This window comes from Triturus cristatus, chromosome 4_2 (genome assembly GCF_964204655.1).
Source record: "Triturus cristatus chromosome 4_2, aTriCri1.1, whole genome shotgun sequence".
NCBI classification, from domain to species: domain Eukaryota; kingdom Metazoa; phylum Chordata; class Amphibia; order Caudata; family Salamandridae; genus Triturus; species Triturus cristatus.
This window is the reverse complement of record NC_140586.1, coordinates 830057422-830075222: the sequence shown is the minus strand read 5'-3', so window position 1 is coordinate 830075222 and position 17801 is coordinate 830057422. Positions and strand designations below refer to the sequence as shown.

Below are 17801 nucleotides of genomic sequence, written 5' to 3'. Positions count from 1 at the left end.
ATTAACCGTGAATAGGCGGCTCCTCTTTAAGAGGAACCTTCTAGACAAATTGTAAAGAGCTGTATTCTTAACACAAAACGTAGCAATTTCACGGGTCGGGCTAAGTAACACCTACGTTTATTAGGTCCACTTATATATATTCACTTTGATTAAAATGGGAAGGAGTTAAAGATCTGAGGGTACTAACAGAAGTTAGTATTGAGAATTTAGCACAGAGAACCAAAGAAAAGAAGTTGATAGCATTGCACAGAAAATATGCAAATATTAGTTCAGTGGCCACGCCCTACTTACATCTGTCGTCGTCAAACCAAGCACCTCACTGGCTAGAATGGCTCGCCATTGCTTTTTACGTCACTGGAATGAGACGCCTGGCGTCCATGCTAGATCGGGTTAAAATACGTACAACCGCAGCCCCATATTTACAAGGGAGGTGTAAATATGGGGCAGCGCCTAAATTAAGACAAAAAAACACATGGGGGCATATTATCAAGAACAGATTCAAAATTATCGCCGGTTTAGCGGCAGAAAACTGCTGCTAAAGCGGCGATAATGGGCTTGATAATATGCCGTGGAAAATTACAATGGAAGCCCATGTTCACACCAGAACATGGACTTCTATTGGAATTCTCAAGGGCATATTATCAAGCCCATTATCGCCGCTTTAGCGGCGGTGTTCTGCCGCTAAACCTGCGATAATTTTTAACGCCATCCTTGATAATATGCCCCTAGTCTTTACATGGCGCAATGAGGAAAAATGCCATATTTCTCCTCGTTTTTGCTGTTTCTATGTGTGCTGCATTGTACACACAAACACAACTAAACGCCATGCATCTTATGGACATTTGTAGAGTGCATGGCCACCCGAAGGCGTCCCAGCGCTACCCGAGAGAGAGGCAGGTCACAGCAGCTTAGTAGGAGGGGTTTTGAAAAAAACAAGTTTTCAGAAGTTTACGGAAGGGAAGGAGATTTGGTTCTGATCGTGGATGGGGAGGAAGCGTGTTCCAGAGCTTGGCGGAAGTAAAGCGGAAGGACCGACCACCCCTTCTCATCCTGTTGATTTTTGGGACTGGATGAACGTAGAAGTCTATTAGGGTGGTAAGGGGATACGATGGCTTGGAGGATGGGGGGGCCTTTCTACCAGAAAGATTTGTGGGCGATACATAGAGACTTGCATTTTATTCTGTCCACAACCGGGAGCCACTGCAGGGTTTTGGGAGCAGGCCTTGCTGAGTGGCTGTTGGGAGTCATGTATGATTGTTTATGTGCAGAAAGGGACACCTTCCTGCACGTAAACAATCATGCCCCAGCGCAGTCACCTTTTTTTTTTTTTTCTTTTTTTTTTTTTTTTGAAAAACCTTTATTGACATTTCGATCATTGACAAGTATGGGCCTACAACCCCCCAGGGCCGGCCGCTAAGCAATCAGAGCAATAAGGTCAAATATAAGCACATGCGGCACCGCGGTAGCAAAATCTTCATACTTAAGATAGTTCGGCCCGGGAGCCGCGCAGGTAGGACACCAGGAGAAAAGGGGTTTTTCATTTTATAATGAAACAAAACAGTAGGATCAGGTGCCAAACAATTTCCCAACAGCGATAAAGGGCAGGCCGCATGATAGACGTTAGCAATAAACAGCAATCTGTCGAATCCATGGCGCAAACACAGGAAAGGATGGGGAAGAATATCAAAAACAGTTGCGCCTGCAGGCCCCCATACCTAACGCCCAGAGAACCCCCAGGAAACTGTGGCACACACGGAGAGACAACGGTTCACAGCAAAAGAGGCGTACCACGCTGATCCCAGAAAAGAAGAAACAAGAAGAAACGGAGAAGAAAAAGGAGGCCATGGAAAAAGAGAGGAAGACTGAGAAAGAAAAGAGTCCCCCCCCCAACCCCCCACCCTGCACCTCCGCAAATGAGTATGGCCCCTCCCCCCAGCAGTGTGCCTGTCGCCCTGGAACTAGACCCGAAATATAGAAGAAACAGGGAAAAAGGAATAAGAAAGAACCCCACCAGGCGGGGGGGTGGAGAAAATATAATAAACTGGAGGAGGGCCTTCAGAACATACCCCCGGCTTCTCCCTCCCGCACAGTAAGGTATCCCAACAGCAAACAATAAGTAGCACCAAATCGACCATAACAAAAGGGGGAATGGGGAGCATTGCGCACCGAATATGCTAGTAGCTGTGTCCTGGGAGTACACAACCGTGAGTTCACCCGTCTACCAGATGACCACCCCGAGGGATCAGCCTCATCCCTGACCAATCCTGGCGATGCTGCCCATGCCTACCCCCCGACCCAGCGCCATGTCCGATGTTCCAAGGTGAAGGGATGTCCCAAAACAACCGGGAAGCGACGCACACAGGTGGGGTGGAGGTCTCAGAACGCCAACACAGTCCGCATCTCGGAGGGACATCTTTCCCAGTGCTGCCCCAGGATCTGCACTGCACACAAGGTCCGGAAAGGCTGAATCATCCAAAGTAGACAGACATTGCTGGTAAAGTCCCTGGGTCACCGGAGGTCGTGCACGGGACGAGGCCACCACCTTCCACTCGGAACCACTACCTCCGGAACAGATCAAACCCTCAGTCAGCCGATCATACGGTAGCATACTGTCCGGAGTGTACGGCTGTGCCCTAATCGCAGGGATGGCCGCGACATTATCCTCCTGTGTGCAGTGTAGGAAGTCCCCGTGTAACTGCGGACCAGCATGCCGCCATTGTCCCATCGCTGATGCCACACCGTCGATCTTACTCCCCAAGACCTCGATGCCACGAGCCAAGGAGAAATGAAGGGCACCAAGGGCCTCAAGGAGGTCGCCGTACCCCAGCACTGCTCCCCGCGGTCGCTCTGCCACACTCCCAAAAGTCACACACTCCCAATCCTGCTGCGACCCGGTGGACAGGATAGTAGGCTGCATCGCAACAAGATGGCCGCCGGGGGAGGCCCGACTCGTATGGGGGCCGGGACCCAGGGACAAGCACCTCGGGGTCCACGTCGCTGGAGACAGGGGTCCGGGGGCAGGTACAAATTCAGCCGTTGCGTGGACTCGGGCAACAGTCGTCTCCACCAAGGACCAGCAGCCGCGAAAATCCGGGAGCAGTCTGCAAGGATCAGGGCGAGCTAGGGGCGGTGTCCGGGCAGCTCACCGTCAAAGGCAGGGGCAAACACCGAAGAGTCTGAGAACTGCACCCCCGGGCATGCCCTCGATCCACTACGCTTTAGCAACGGGAGCGGCCGTGGCGAGATGCAGGCCGGGGGCAGCACCGCTCCGGTGGACCGACTCCACCCAGTCACCACAGGCCGTTGTTATTAAACTGCCACCCGGCCAAGGCGTCCACTCGAGGTCCCGGCTCCGGGGCTGCACGGGCCGCAAAGTTCATCCGCAGATTTCTCAGGCGGTACAGTAGCCAGAAACCCCGGAGTCACACGATCGGTTGCCACTCTCCTTCACAAACACGATCCCATGGCGCAAGCTGAGGATCTAGTACAGGATATCCGTGCGGGATGCGGAGGTTCACGGAGCCGGGAATCTACGCTGCCGTCTCGGTCGCCATCTTGGCTCCTCCCGAGCGCAGTCACCTTTGCTCTATGTTCCAAGGGTGCCTGCATTGGCGCTACGCAGCTTTAATTAGCACTACAGCAGCGGGAAACACCGGGCTGCACCATATTGTTGTAAAAACATTGCAGCCCTGCGTTTCCAAAGTGGCAGAGCGCTGCGTTACGCCAAGAAGGCTAACGCCGCACTCTGTCACTTTCCATGTAAATATACCCCTTAATGTTTTAGTGGAGGCAGGAGATGCAAGGTAGGGGGAGGGGAGAATTTTAAGGGGAACTTGAGGACAGAGCTATAAAATGTGGAAAACCTCTTCAAATTAAGGGCCTCATTTATGAGGTTTTGGCACAGGGCAGCACTGCAAGAAATCTTGCTGCGCTGCCCTGAGTCAAAAGAAAAGGACCGGAATAAGCCTTAATTTATGAGATACGTGCATTCCTGTCCTTTCCCCCTCACTGGCTCACAATGGGGTGCCATGGGGTAACACAAGCACCCTTGCACCATGGTGCAAGCGTGCCTGAGAAGAAGGAAAAACGAGAACAAATAAAGGTATTTCTCCTTGTTGCGCCTCACTTACACCTCCCCTGGAAGGCTTAGGCTTTTTGCGTATTTCCAGGTTTATTAAATCTCGTAAGTCTGGGAATGTGTCAAATGCCATGGGTGTTACGTGGGAACACCCACTGTAACGCCCATGGCACGCCTCCCTATTGCAGGGTGAAGCAACGCAGCAACTTGTGCTGCGTTGCCTCAGTCCATATTTACAAGGCCATGAAAAGCCACGAAAAGCCACGTAGCATGGCTTTACGTGGCCTTTTAGATATGGCCCTGCAGTGTGTGCCACCGGACCGTCAATAAAGTGAATTTCCATCAGCGCACAGGAGCTTGTAAATAAGCCTGTGAGTGTCCTCACCCTCAGTAAACACAGAAATTTCAATATATAATGAAAATACTGGTGTAGAATGCACCAATAATGCAATTCTTCACAAATATTCTTCCCCCAGACATCCTTTCTATAGGTTAGGCTCGCTCGCACGCACCATATGGGGGCTGGTCTGATAACATTTGCCAGGGCTGCTTTGTGTTCCCATTCTGGCCCTGCCTGCTCGACACGTCATTTATCAGGCCCTCCCTAGCGGCACTGTCTACACCCACCCACCTCACACACATACAACACAGGCATCGCCAGTCGGTTGACCCTGTCAAAACAAGCATCGGGATGCATCCGTTTAGACTGTGTGACGAATAAAATGCTGTTTTTATCAATCATCACTCGGGACAAAGGAAGGACCTCCCTGACAAGTAACACAGAAGTGGAGAGGATGTGGTGCAGCGGCCAGAGCTGCTGACTCGAGAGCTAGGGATCCATGTTCGAGTCTCAGTGGCGCAACATCCTGATTCTGGGAAAATCACTTTCTCCGGGTGCTAAATATATGCTGCAGGACAAAAATGCGAAAAGAGGGAAAACTATATAAAAAAAAAAAGAGTTCCACCAAAGCAGATGTTAACAGTATTTTGGCCGGGGGAAACTAATAAGAGAAGCAGTCAAGGAACAAGCCTTTGTAAAAGCAGGAAAACATGCTACAACCAATATAAATGGAGGAAAAGTAAGTGGCACGTACAGAAGCCAGGAAAGAGAGGGGCGGGATGTGAGCCCCTTTTTAAGTTTATATAAAAAACAATAGATTTCACAAGCACAGCTGTGCAGGCGAAACCTAAAAAGGGCCCGGGAGCTCTAACTCGTGGTCAGTTAAGTAAGTTTTGTAACTAGTGTCACTGTTTCTTTAGCCAGTGGTTCCAGGGCCTGCTACCTTACACTGTGCATGTCCGTTTTGTTGAACTTTAAGCTCATTGTAATCATTTAATTATCTCTCGATCTACAACTTCTCACAAAGCATTCTACTTAGCAGCATATGTAGAAGTTACATGGGCTAAAAAAATCCCAGCTTTCAAATTAAGGTAAAATTGAGCAATTTTCAACTAACAAAAAGGAGCTTCGCTAATCTCGTTTGTGTTTACAAAATTTTCACGATATATCTACCTTTAATCTACACAATTAGTCAAACTCGCTAAATGTATTCCATTTCTTATTCCGCTTCTAAGCAATTCTTTTCTGCATTTTCTCTAAAACTTTCATTAACCGTGAATAGGCAGCTCCTCTTTAAGAGGAACCTTCTAGACAAATTGTAAAGAGCTGTATTCTTAACACAAAACGTAGCAATTTCACGGGTCGGGCTAAGTAACACCTACGTTTATTAGGTCCACTTATATATATTCACTTTGATTAAAATGGGAAGGAGTTAAAGATCTGAGGGTACTAACAGAAGTTAGTATTGAGATTTAGCACAGAGAACCAAAGAAAAGAAGTTGATAGCATTGCACAGAAAATATGCAAATATTAGTTCAGTGGCCACGCCCTATTTACATCTGTCGTCGTCAAACCAAGAACCTCACTGGCTAGAATGGCTCACCATTGCTTTTTACGTCTCTGGAATGAGACGCTTGGCGTCCATGCTAGATCGGGTTAAAATACGTACAACCGCTGCCCCATATTTACAAGGGTGGTGTAAATATGGGGCAGTGCCAAAATTAAGACATAAAAACACCTGGGGGCATATTATCAAGAACAGATTTAAAATTATCGCTGATTTAGCGGCAGAAAACTGCTGCTAAAGCGGCGATAATGGGCTTGATAATATGCAGTGGAAAATTACAATGGAAGCCCATGTTCACACCAGAACATGGACTTCTATTGGAATTCTCAAGGGCATATTATCAAGCCCATTATCGCCGCTTTAGCGGCGGTGTTCTGCCGCTAAACCGGCGATAAATTTTAACGCCATCCTTGATAATATGCCCCTAGTCTTTACATGGCGCAATGAGGAAAAATGCCATATTTCTCCTCCTTTTTTACTGTTTCTATGTGTGCTGCATTGTACACATAAACACAACTAAACGCCATGCATGTTATGTTATGGACATTTGTAGAGTGCATGGCTACCCGAAGGCTTCCCAGCGCTACCCGTGAGAGAGGCAGGTCACAGCATTTTCGTAGGAGGGGTTTTGAAAAAAACAAGTTTTCAGAAGTTTACGGAAGGGAAGGAGATTTGGTTCTGATCGTGGATGGTGAGGGAGCGTGATCCAGAGCTTGGCGGAAGTAAAGCAAAAGGTCCGACCACCCCTTCTCATCCTGTTGATTTTTGGGACCGCATTTAGTTAGAGACTGGATGAACGTAGAAGTCTATTAGGGTGGTAAGGGGATACGATGGCTTGGAGGATGGGGGGGCCTTTCTACCAGAAAGATTTGTGGGTGATACATAGAGACTTGCATTTTATTCTGTCCGCAACCGGGAGCCAGTGCAGGGTTTTGGGAGCAGGCCTTGCTGAGTGGCTGTTGGGAGTCATGTATGATTGTTTATGTGCAAAAAGGGACACCTTCCTGCACGTAAACAATCATGCCCCAGCGCAGTCACCTTTGCTCTATGTTCCAAGGGTGTCTGCATTGGCGCTAGGCAGCTTTAATTAGCACTACAGCAGGGGGAAACACCGGGCTGCACCATATTGTTGTAAAAACATTGCAGCCCTGCGTTTCCAAAGTGGCAGAGCGCTGCGTTACGCCAAGAAGGCTAACGCCGCGCTCTGTCACTTTCCATGTACATATACCCCTTAATCTTTTAGTGGAGGCAGGAGATGCAAGGTAGGGGGAGGGGAGAATTTTAAGGGGAACTTGAGGACAGAGCTATAAAATGTGGCAAACCTCTTCAAATTAAGGGCCTCATTTATGAGGTTTTGGCACAGGGCAGCACTGCAAGAAATCTTGCTGCGCTGCCCTGAGTCAAAAGAAAAGGACCGGAATAAGCCTTAATTTATGAGATACGTGCATTCCTGTCCTTTTCCCCTCACTGGCTCACAATGGGGTGCCATGGGGTAACACAAGCACCCTTGCACCATGGTGCAAGCGTGCCTGAGAAAAAGGAAAAACGAGATCAAATAAAGATATTTCTCCTTGTTGCGCCTCACTTACACCTCCCCTGGAAGGCTTAGGCTTTTTGCGTGTTTCCAGGTTTATTAAATCTCGTAAGTCTGGGAATGTCAAATGCCATGGGTGTTACGTGGGAACACCCACTGTAATGCCCATGGCACGCCTCCCTATTGCAGGGTGAAGCAACGCAGCAACTTGTGCTGCGTTGCTTCAGTCCATAGCTACAAGGCCATGAAAAGCCATGAAAAGCCATGAAAAGCCACGTAGCATGGCTTTACTTGGCCTTTTACATATGGTCCTGCAGTGTGTGCGGCCGGACCGTCGCTAAAGGTGAATTTCCATCAGCGCACAGGAGCTTGTAAATAAGCCCGTGTGTGTCCTCACCCTCAGTAGACACAGACATTTCAATATATAATGAAAAAACTGGTGTAGAATGCACCAATAATGCAATTTTTCACAAATTTTCTTCCCCCAGACTTCTGTTCTATTGGTTAGGCTCGCTCGCACGCACCATATGGGGGCTGGTCTGATAACATTTGCCAGGGCTGCTTTGTGTTCCCATTCTGGCCCTGCCTGCTCGACACGTCATTTATCAGGCCCTCCCTAGCGGCACTGTCTACACCCACCCACCTCACACACATACAACACAGGCATCGCCAGTCGGGTGACCCTGTCAATACAAGCATCGGGATGCATCCGTTTAGGCTGTGCGACGAATAAAATGCTGTTTTTATCAATCATCACTCGGGACAAAGGAAGGACCTCCCTGACAAGTAACACAGAAGTGGAGAGGATGTGGTGCAGCGGCCAGAGCTGCTGACTCGAGAGCTAGGGATCCATGTTCGAGTCTCAGCGGCGCAACATCCTGATTCTGGGCAAATCACTTTCTCCGGGTGCTAAATATATGCTGCAGGACAAAAATGCGAAAAGAGGGAAAACTATATTAAAAAAAAAAGAGTTCCACCAAAGCCGATGTTAACAGTATTTTGGCCGGGGGAAACTGATAAGAGAAGCAGTCAAGGAACAAGCCTTTGTAAAAGCAGGAAAACATGCTACAACCAATATAAATGGAGGAAAAGTAAGTGGCACCCACAGAAGCCAGGAAAGAGAGGGGCGGGATGTGAGCCCCTTTTTAAGTTTATATAAAAAACAATAGATTTCACAAGCACAGCTGTGCAGGCGAAACCTAAAAAGGGCCCGGGTGCTCTAACTCGTGGTCAGTTAAGTAAGTTTTGTAACTAGTGTCACTGTTTCTTTAGCCAGTGGTTCCAGGGCCTGCTACCTTACACTGTGCATGTCCGTTTTGTTGAACTTTAAGCTCGTTGTAATCATTTAATTATCTCTCGAGCAACAACTTCTCACAAAGAATTCTACTTAGCAGCATATGTAGAAGTTACATGGACTAAAAAAATCCCAGCTTTCAAATTAAGGTAAACTTGAGCAATTTTCAACTAACAAAGATGAACTTCGCTAATCTCATTTGTGTTTACAAAATTTTCGCGATATATCTTCCTTTAATCTACGCAATCAGCCAAGTTTGCTAAATGTATTCCATTTCTGATCCCGCTTCTAAGCAATTCTAATCTGCATTTTCTCTAAAACTTTCATTAACCGTGAATAGGCGGCTCCTCTTTAAGAGGAACCTTCTAGACAAATTGTAAAGAGCTGTATTCTTAACACTAAACGTAGCAATTTCACGGGTCGGTCTAAGTAACACCTACGTTTATTAGGTCCACTTATATATATTCACTTTGAATAAAATGGGAAGGAGTTAAAGATCTGAGGGTACTAACAGAAGTTAGTATTGAGAATTTAGCAAAGAGAACCAAAGAAAAGAAGTTGATAGCATTGCACAGAAAATATGCAAATATTAGTTCAGTGGCCACGCCCTACTTACATCTGTCGTCGTCAAACCAAGCACCTCACTGGCTAGAAAGCTCGCCATTGCTTTTTACGTCACTGGAATGAGACGCCTGGCGTCTATGCTAGATCCGGTTAAAATACGTACAACCGCTGCCCCATATTTACAAGGGTGATGTAAATATGGGGCAGTGCCAAAATTAAGACAAAAAAACACCTGGGGGCATATTATCAAGAACAGATTTAAAATTATCGCCGGTTTAGCGGCAGAAAACTGCTGCTAAAGCGGCGATAATGGGCTTGATAATATGCCGTGGAAAATTACAATGGAAGCCCATGTTCACACCAGAACATGGACTTCTATTGGAATTCTCAAGGGCATATTATCAAACCCATAATCGCCGCTTTAGCGGCGCTGTTCTGCCGCTAAACCGGCGATAATTTTTAACGCCATCCTTGATAATATGCCCCTAGTCTTTACATGGCGCAATGAGAAAAAATGCCATATTTCTCCTCCTTTTTTACTGTTTCTATGTGTGCTGCATTGTACACATAAACACAACTAAACGCCATGCATGTTATGTTATGGATATTTGTAGAGTGCATGGCCACCCGAAGGCGTCCCAGCGCTACCCGAGAGAGAGGCAGGTCACAGCAGCTTAGTAGGAGGGGTTTTGAAAATAACAAGTTGTCAGAAGTTTACGGAAGGGAAGGAGATTTGGTTCTGATCGTGGATGGGGAGGAAGCGTGTTCCAGAGCTTGGCGGAAGTAAAGCGGAAGGACCGACCACGCCTTCTCATCCTGTTGATTTTTGGGACCGCATTTAGTTAGAGACTGGATGAACGTAAAAGTCCATTAAGGTGGTAAGGGGATACGATGGCTTGGAGTATGGGGGGGCCTTTCTACCAGAAAGATTTGTGGGCGATACATAGAGACTTGCATTTTATTCTGTCCGCAACCGGGAGCCAGTGCAGGGTTTTGAGAGCAGGCCTTGCGGAGTGGCTGTTGGGAGTCATGTATGATTGTTTATGTGCAGAAAGGGACACCTTCCTGCACGTAAACAATCATTCCCCAGCGCAGTCACCTTTGCTCTATGTTCCAAGGGTGCCTGCATTGGCGCTAGGCAGGTTTAATTAGCACTACAGCAGGGGGAAACACCGGGCTGCACCATATTGTTGTAAAAACATTGCAGCCCTGCGTTTCCAAAGTGGCAGAGCGCTGCGTTACGCCAAGAAGGCTAACGCCGCACTCTGTCACTTTCCATGTAAATATATCCCTTAATGTTTTAGTGGAGGCAGGAGATGCAAGGTAGGGGGAGGGGAGAATTTTAAGGGGAACTTGAGGACAGAGCTATAAAATGTGGCAAAACTCTTCAAATTAAGGGCCTCATTTATGAGGTTTTGGCACAGGGCAGCACTGGAAGAAATCTTGCTGCGCTGCCCTGAGTCAAAAGAAAAGGACCGGAATAAGCCTTAATTTATGAGATACGTGCATTCCTGTCCTTTTCCCCTCACTGGCTCACAATGGGGTGCCATGGGGTGACACAAGCACCCTTGCACCATGGTGCAAGCGTGCCTGAGAAGAAGGAAAAACGAGAACAAATAAAGGTATTTCTCCTTGTTGCGCCTCACTTACACCTCCCCTGGAAGGCTTAGGCTTTTTGCGTATTTCCAGGTTTATTAAATCTCGTAAGTCTGGGAGTGTCAAATGCCATGGGTGATACGTGGGAACACCCACTGTAATGCCCATGGCACGCCTCCCTATTGCAGGGTGAAGCAACGCAGCAACTTGTGCTGCGTTGCCTCAGTCCATATCTACAAGGCCATGAAAAGCCACGAAAAGCCACGTAGCATGGCTTTACGTGGCCTTTTAGATATGGCCCTGCAGTGTGTGCCACCGGACCGTCAATAAACTGAATTTCCATCAGCGCACAGGAGCTTGTAAATAAGCCTGTGAGTGTCCTCACCCTCAGTAAACACAGACATTTCAATATATAATGAAAATACTGGTGTAGAATGCACCAATAATGCAATTCTTCACAAATATTCTTCCCCCAGACATCCGTTCTATAGGTTAGGCTCGCTCGCACGCACCATATGTGGGCTGGTCTGATAACATTTGCCAGGGCTGCTTTGTGTTCCCATTCTGGCCCTGCCTGCTCGACACGTCATTTATCAGGCCCTCCCTAGCGGCACTGTCTACACCCACCCACCTCACACACATACAACACAGGCATCGCCAGTCGGTTGACCCTGTCAATGCAAGCATCGGGATGCATCCGTTTAGACTGTGTGACGAATAAAATGCTGTTTTTATCAAATATCACTCGGGACAAAGGAAGGACCTCCCTGACAAGTAACACAGAAGTGGAGAGGATGTGGTGCAGCGGCCAGAGCTGCTGACTCGAGAGCTAGGGATCCATGTTCGAGTCTCAGCGGCGCAACATCCTGATTCTGGGCAAATCACTTTCTCCGGGTGCTAAATATATGCTGCAGGACAAAAATGCGAAAAGAGGGAAAACTATATAAAAAAAAAAAGAGTTCCACCAAAGCAGATGTTAACAGTATTTTGGCCGGGGGAAACTGATAAGAGAAGCAGTCAAGGAACAAGCCTTTGTAAAAGCAGGAAAACATGCTACAACCAATATAAATGGAGGAAAAGTAAGTGGCACGCACAGAAGCCAGGAAAGAGAGGGGCGGGATGTGAGCCCCTTTTTAAGTTTATATAAAAAACAATAGATTTCACAAGCACAGCTGTGCAGGCGAAACCTAAAAAGGGCCCGGGTGCTCTAACTCGTGGTCAGTTAAGTAAGTTTTGTAACTAGTGTCACTGTTTCTTTAGCCAGTGGTTCCAGGGCCTGCTACCTTACACTGTGCATGTCCGTTTTGTTGAACTTTAAGCTCGTTGTAATCATTTAATTATCTCTCGAGCGACAACTTCTCACAAAGCATTCTACTTAGCAGCATATGTAGAAGTTACATGGACTAAAAAAACCCCAGCTTTCAAATTAAGGTAAAATTGAGCAATTTTCAACTAACAAAAATGAGGTTCGCTAATCTCGTTTGTATTTACAATATGTTCACGCTATATCTACCTTTAACCTACACAATTAGCCAAACTCGCTAAATGTATTCCATTTCTTATTCCGCTTCTAAGCAATTCTTTTCTGCATTTTCTCAAAAACTTTCATTAACCGTGAATAGGCAGCTCCTCTTTAAGAGGAACCTTCTAGACAAATTGTAAAGAACTGTATTCTTACCACAAAACGTAGCAATTTCACGGGTCGGGCTAAGTAACACCTACGTTTATTAGGTCCACTTATATATATTCACTTTGGTTAAAATGGGAAGGAGTTAAAGATCTGAGGGTACTAACAGAAGTTAGTATTGAGAATTTAGCACAGAGAACCAAACAAAAGAAGTTGATAGCATTGCACAGAAAATATGCAAATATTAGTTCAGTGGCCACGCCCTACTTACATCTGTCGTCGTCAAACCAAGCACCTCACTGGCTAGAATGGCTCGCCATTGCTTTTTACGTCACTGGAATGAGACGCCTGGCGTCCATGCTAGATCGGGTTAAAATACGTACAACCGCTGCCCCATATTTACAAGGGTGGTGTAAATATGGGGCAGTGCCTAAATTAAGACAAAAAAAACACCTGGGGGCATATTATCAAGAACAGATTTAATATTATCGCTGATCGCCAATGCCTGAATAACATCAGCGGCTGGATGACTACGAACCACTTGAGATTAAATGCAGATAAAACGGAGGTCCTGTTTTTCAATCAGAACACCTCTATTCCCTCTTCTTGGTGGTGGCCGACAGCTCTCGATCCTGCCCCTACCCCGGTTCGCTCGGCGCGGAATCTGGGCTTCCAATTCGATGACTCCTTGTCATGTAAAACCCAGATCAATAAGGTTACCTCCGCCTGCTTCATGAAACTACGGATGATAAAAAAGATCCTCCCGTACCTTCCCACGGATTCCCGCCGCACAGTCACCCAGGCCCTCATTACGTCCCACCTGGACTATGCTAATAGCCTCTATGCAGGGGCTCCGCAGTACCTGATTGGTCGACTGCAGATTGTCCAGAATGCTGCAGCCAGACTGCTCGGTAACATCCCTTACCGTCAATCTGTCTCTGCATATCGAAGGCAACTCCACTGGCTCCCTGTGGCTAGCCGCATCCAGTTTAAGGTTCTCACCCTTACATATCGAGCCGTCAACAACTTCGGCCCTACTTACCTGAAAAATCGGGCTTCGATATCCTGCTCCACCAGATCCTTGAGGTCCAATGACCTCCGCCTCCTGATCTCGCCCCGTTTTAGACTGTCCAGAACCGGAGGCAGAGGTTTCGGTGTCATTGCTGCCAGACTTTGGAACTCCCTTCCACTTGAGCTGAGGTTCTGCCCCTCTGAAACCATCTTCCGAGCCAAACTCAAAACCTGGCTCTTCTCCGGACTTTAGATTCCCTTGCATCACATTTTCTTCTCTCCCCTTTTCCACTCAGTAACCCCTGGATTTTAGCGCCGGGACACCCCTTCGGGGGTAGCTGCGCGCTCTACAAATTCCATAAAATAAATAAATAAATAAATAAATTTAGCGGCAGAAAACTGCTGCTAAAGCGGCGATAATGGGCTTGATAATATGCCGTGGAAAATTACAATGGAAGCCCATGTTCACACCAGAACATGGACTTCTATTGGAATTCTCAAGGGCATATTATCAAGCCCATTATCGCCGCTTTAGCGGCGGTGTTCTGCCGCTAAACCGGCGATAACTTTTAACACCATCCTTGATAATATGCCCCCAGTCTTTACATGGCGCAATGAGGAAAAATGCCATATTTCTCCTCCTTTTTTACTGTTTCTATGTGTGCTGCATTGTACACATAAACACAACTAAACGCCATGCATGTGATGTTATGGACATTTGTAGAGTGCATGGCTACCCGAAGGCGTCCCAGCGCTACCCGTGAGAGAGGCAGGTCACAGCATTTTCGTAGGAGGGGTTTTGAAAAAAACAAGTTTTCAGAAGTTTACGGAAGGGAAGGAGATTTGGTTCTGATCGTGGATGGGGAGGAAGCATGTTCCAGAGCTTGGCGGAAGTAAAGCGGAAGGACCGACCACCCCTTCTCATCCTGTTGATTTTTGGGACCGCATTTAGTTAGAGACTGGATGAACGTAGAAGTCTATTAGGGTGGTAAGGGGATACGATGGCTTGGAGGATGGGGGGGCCTTTCTACCAGAAAGATTTGTGGGCGATACATTGAGACTTGCATTTTATTCTCTCCGCAACCGGGAGCCAGTGCAGGGTTTTGGGAGCAGGCCTTGCTGAGTGGCTGTTGGGAGTCATGTATGATTGTTTATGTGCAGAAAGGGACACCTTCCTGCACGTAAACAATCATGCCCCAGCGCAGTCACCTTTGCTCTATGTTCCAAGGGTGCCTGCATTGGCGCTAGGCAGCTTTAATTAGCACTACAGCAGGGGGAAACACCGGGCTGCACCATATTGTTGTAAAAACATTGCAGCCCTGCGTTTCCAAAGTGGCAGAGCGCTGCGTTACGCCAAGAAGGCTAACGCCGCGCTCTGTCACTTTCCATGTACATATACCCCTTAATGTTTTAGTGGAGGCAGGAGATGCAAGGTAGGGGAAGGGGAGAATTTTAAGGGGTACTTGAGGACAGAGCTATAAAATGTGGCAAACCTCTTCAAATTAAGGGCCTCATTTATGAGGTTTTGGCACAGGGCAGCACTGCAAGAAATCTTGCTGCGCTGCCCTGAGTCAAAAGAAAAGGACCGGAATAAGCCTTAATTTATGAGATACGTGCATTCCTGTCCTTTTCCCCTCACTGGCTCACAATGGGGTGCCATGGGGTAACACAAGCACCCTTGCACCATGGTGCAAGCGTGCCTGAGAAGAAGGAAAAACGAGAACAAATAAAGGTATTTCTCCTTGTTGCGCCTCACTTACACCTCCCCTGGAAGGCTTAGGCTTTTTGCGTATTTCCAGGTTTATTAAATCTCGTAAGTCTGGGAATGTGTCAAATGCCATGGGTGTTACGTGGGAACACCCACTGTAATGCCCATGGCACGCCTCCCTATTGCAGGGTGAAGCAACGCAGCAACTTGTGGTGCGTTGCCTCAGTCCATATCTACAAGGCCATGAAAAGCAACGAAAAGCCACGTAGCATGGCTTTACGTGGCATTTTAGATATGGCCCTGCAGTGTGTGTCACCGGACCGTCAATAAAGTGAATTTCCATCAGCGCACAGGAGCTTGTAAATAAGCCCGTGAGTGTCCTCACCCTCAGTAAACACAGACATTTCAATATATAATGAAAATACTGGTGTAGAATGTACCAATAATGCAATTCTTCACAAATATTCTTCCCCCAGACATTCGTTCTATTGGTTAGGCTCGCTCGCACGCACCGTATGGGGGCTGGTCTGATAACATTTGCCAGGGCTGCTTTGTGTTCCCATTCTGGCCCTGCCTGCTAAACACGTCATTTATCAGGCCCTCCCTAGCGGTACTGTCTACACCCACCCACCCCACACACATACAACACAGGCATCGCCAGTCGGGTGACCCTGTCAATACAAGCATCGGGATGCATCCGTTTAGACTGTGTGACAAATAAAATGCTGTTTTTATCAATCATCACTCGGGACAAAGGAAGGACCTCCCTGACAAGTAACACAGAAGTGGAGAGGATGTGGTGCAGTGGCCAGAGCTGCTGACTCGAGAGCTAGGGATCCATGTTCGAGTCTCAGCGGCGCAACATCCTGATTCTGGGCAAATCACTTTCTCCGGGTGCTCAACATATGCTGCAGGACAAAAATACGAAATGAGGGAAAACTTTATTTAAAAAAAAAAAAAAAAGAGTTCCACCAAAGCAGATGTTAACAGTATTTTGGCAGGGGGAAACTGATAAGAGAAGCAGACAAGGAACAAGCCTTTGTAAAAGCAGGAAAACATGCTCCAACCAATATAAATGGAGGAAAAGTAAGTGGCACGCACAGAAGCCAGGAAAGAGAGGGGCGGGATGTGAGCCCCTTTTTAAGTTTATATAAAAAACAATAGATTTCACAAGCACAGCTGTGCAGGCGAAACCTAAAAAGGGCCCGGTGCTCTAACTCGTGGTCAGTTAAGTAAGTTTTGTAACTAGTGTCACTGTTTCTTTAGCCAGTGGTTCCAGGGCCTGCTACCTTACACTGTACAAGTCCATATTGTTGAACTTTAAGCTCATTGTAATCATTTAATTATCTCTCGAGCAACAACTTCTCACAAAGAATTCTACTTAGCAGCATAAGTAGAAGTTACATGGACTAAAAAAATCCCAGTTTTCAAATTAAGGTAAACTTGAGCAATTTTCAATTAACAAAGATGAGCTTTGCTAATCTCGTGTGTATTTACAAAATGTTCGCGCTATATCTACTTTTAATCTACACTGTTGGCCAAACTCTCTAAATGTATTCGATTTCTTAGCCCACTTCTAAGCAAATCTTTTCTGCATTTTCTCTAACACTTTCATTAACCGTGAATAGGCGGCTCCTCTTTAAGAGGAACCTTCTAGACAAATTGTAAAGAGCTGTATTCTTAACACAAAACGTAGCAATTTCACGGGTCAGGCTAAGTAATACCTACGTTTATTAGGTCCACTTATATATATTCACTTTGATTAAAATGGGAAGGAGTTAAAGATCTGAGGGTACTAACAGAAGTTAGTATTGAGAATTTAGCACAGAGAACCAAAGAAAAGAAGTTGATAGCATTGCACAGAAAATATGCAAATATTAGTTCAGTGGCCACGCCCTACTTACATCTCTCGTCGTCAAACCAAGTACCTCACTGGCTAGAAAGCTCGCCATTGCTTTTTACGTCACTGGAATGAGACGCCTGGCATCCATGCTAGATCCGGTTAAAATACGTACAACCGCTGCCCCATATTTACAAGGGTGATGTAAATATGGGGCAGCGCCAAAATTAAGACAAAAAAACACCTGGGGGCATATTATCAAGAACAGATTTAAAATTATCGCCGGTTTAGCGGCAGAAAACTGCTGCTAAAGCGGCGATAATGGGCTTGATAATATGCCGTAGAAAATTACAATGGAAGCCCATGTTCACACCAGAACATGGACTTCTATTGGAATTCTCAAGGGCATATTATCAAACCCATAATCGCCGCTTTAGCGGCGCTGTTCTGCCGCTAAGCCGGCGATAATTTTTAACGCCATCCTTGATAATATGCCCCTAGTCTTTACATGGTGCAATGAGAAAAAATGCCAAATTTCTCCTCCTTTTTTACTGTTTCTATGTGTGCTGCATTGTACACATAAACACAACTAAACGCCATGCATGTTATGTTATGGATATTTGTAGAGTGCATGGCCACCCG

At 46.7% G+C, this 17801-nt stretch overlaps 5 pseudogenes; all 5 read right to left on the bottom strand.

Moving 5' to 3' along the window:
* Window positions 1–14: 14 nt before the first annotated feature.
* LOC146835147 (U7 small nuclear RNA) lies at window positions 15–69 on the bottom strand (annotated as a pseudogene).
* Window positions 70–5699: 5630 nt separating this feature from the next.
* LOC146835146 (U7 small nuclear RNA) lies at window positions 5700–5754 on the bottom strand (annotated as a pseudogene).
* A 3398-nt stretch (window positions 5755–9152) lies between these two features.
* Window positions 9153–9207, bottom strand: LOC146835145 (U7 small nuclear RNA; annotated as a pseudogene).
* A 3387-nt stretch (window positions 9208–12594) lies between these two features.
* On the bottom strand, window positions 12595–12649 carry LOC146835144 (U7 small nuclear RNA; annotated as a pseudogene).
* Window positions 12650–16946: 4297 nt separating this feature from the next.
* Window positions 16947–17001, bottom strand: LOC146835143 (U7 small nuclear RNA; annotated as a pseudogene).
* Between the last annotated feature and the right edge of the window lie 800 nt (window positions 17002–17801).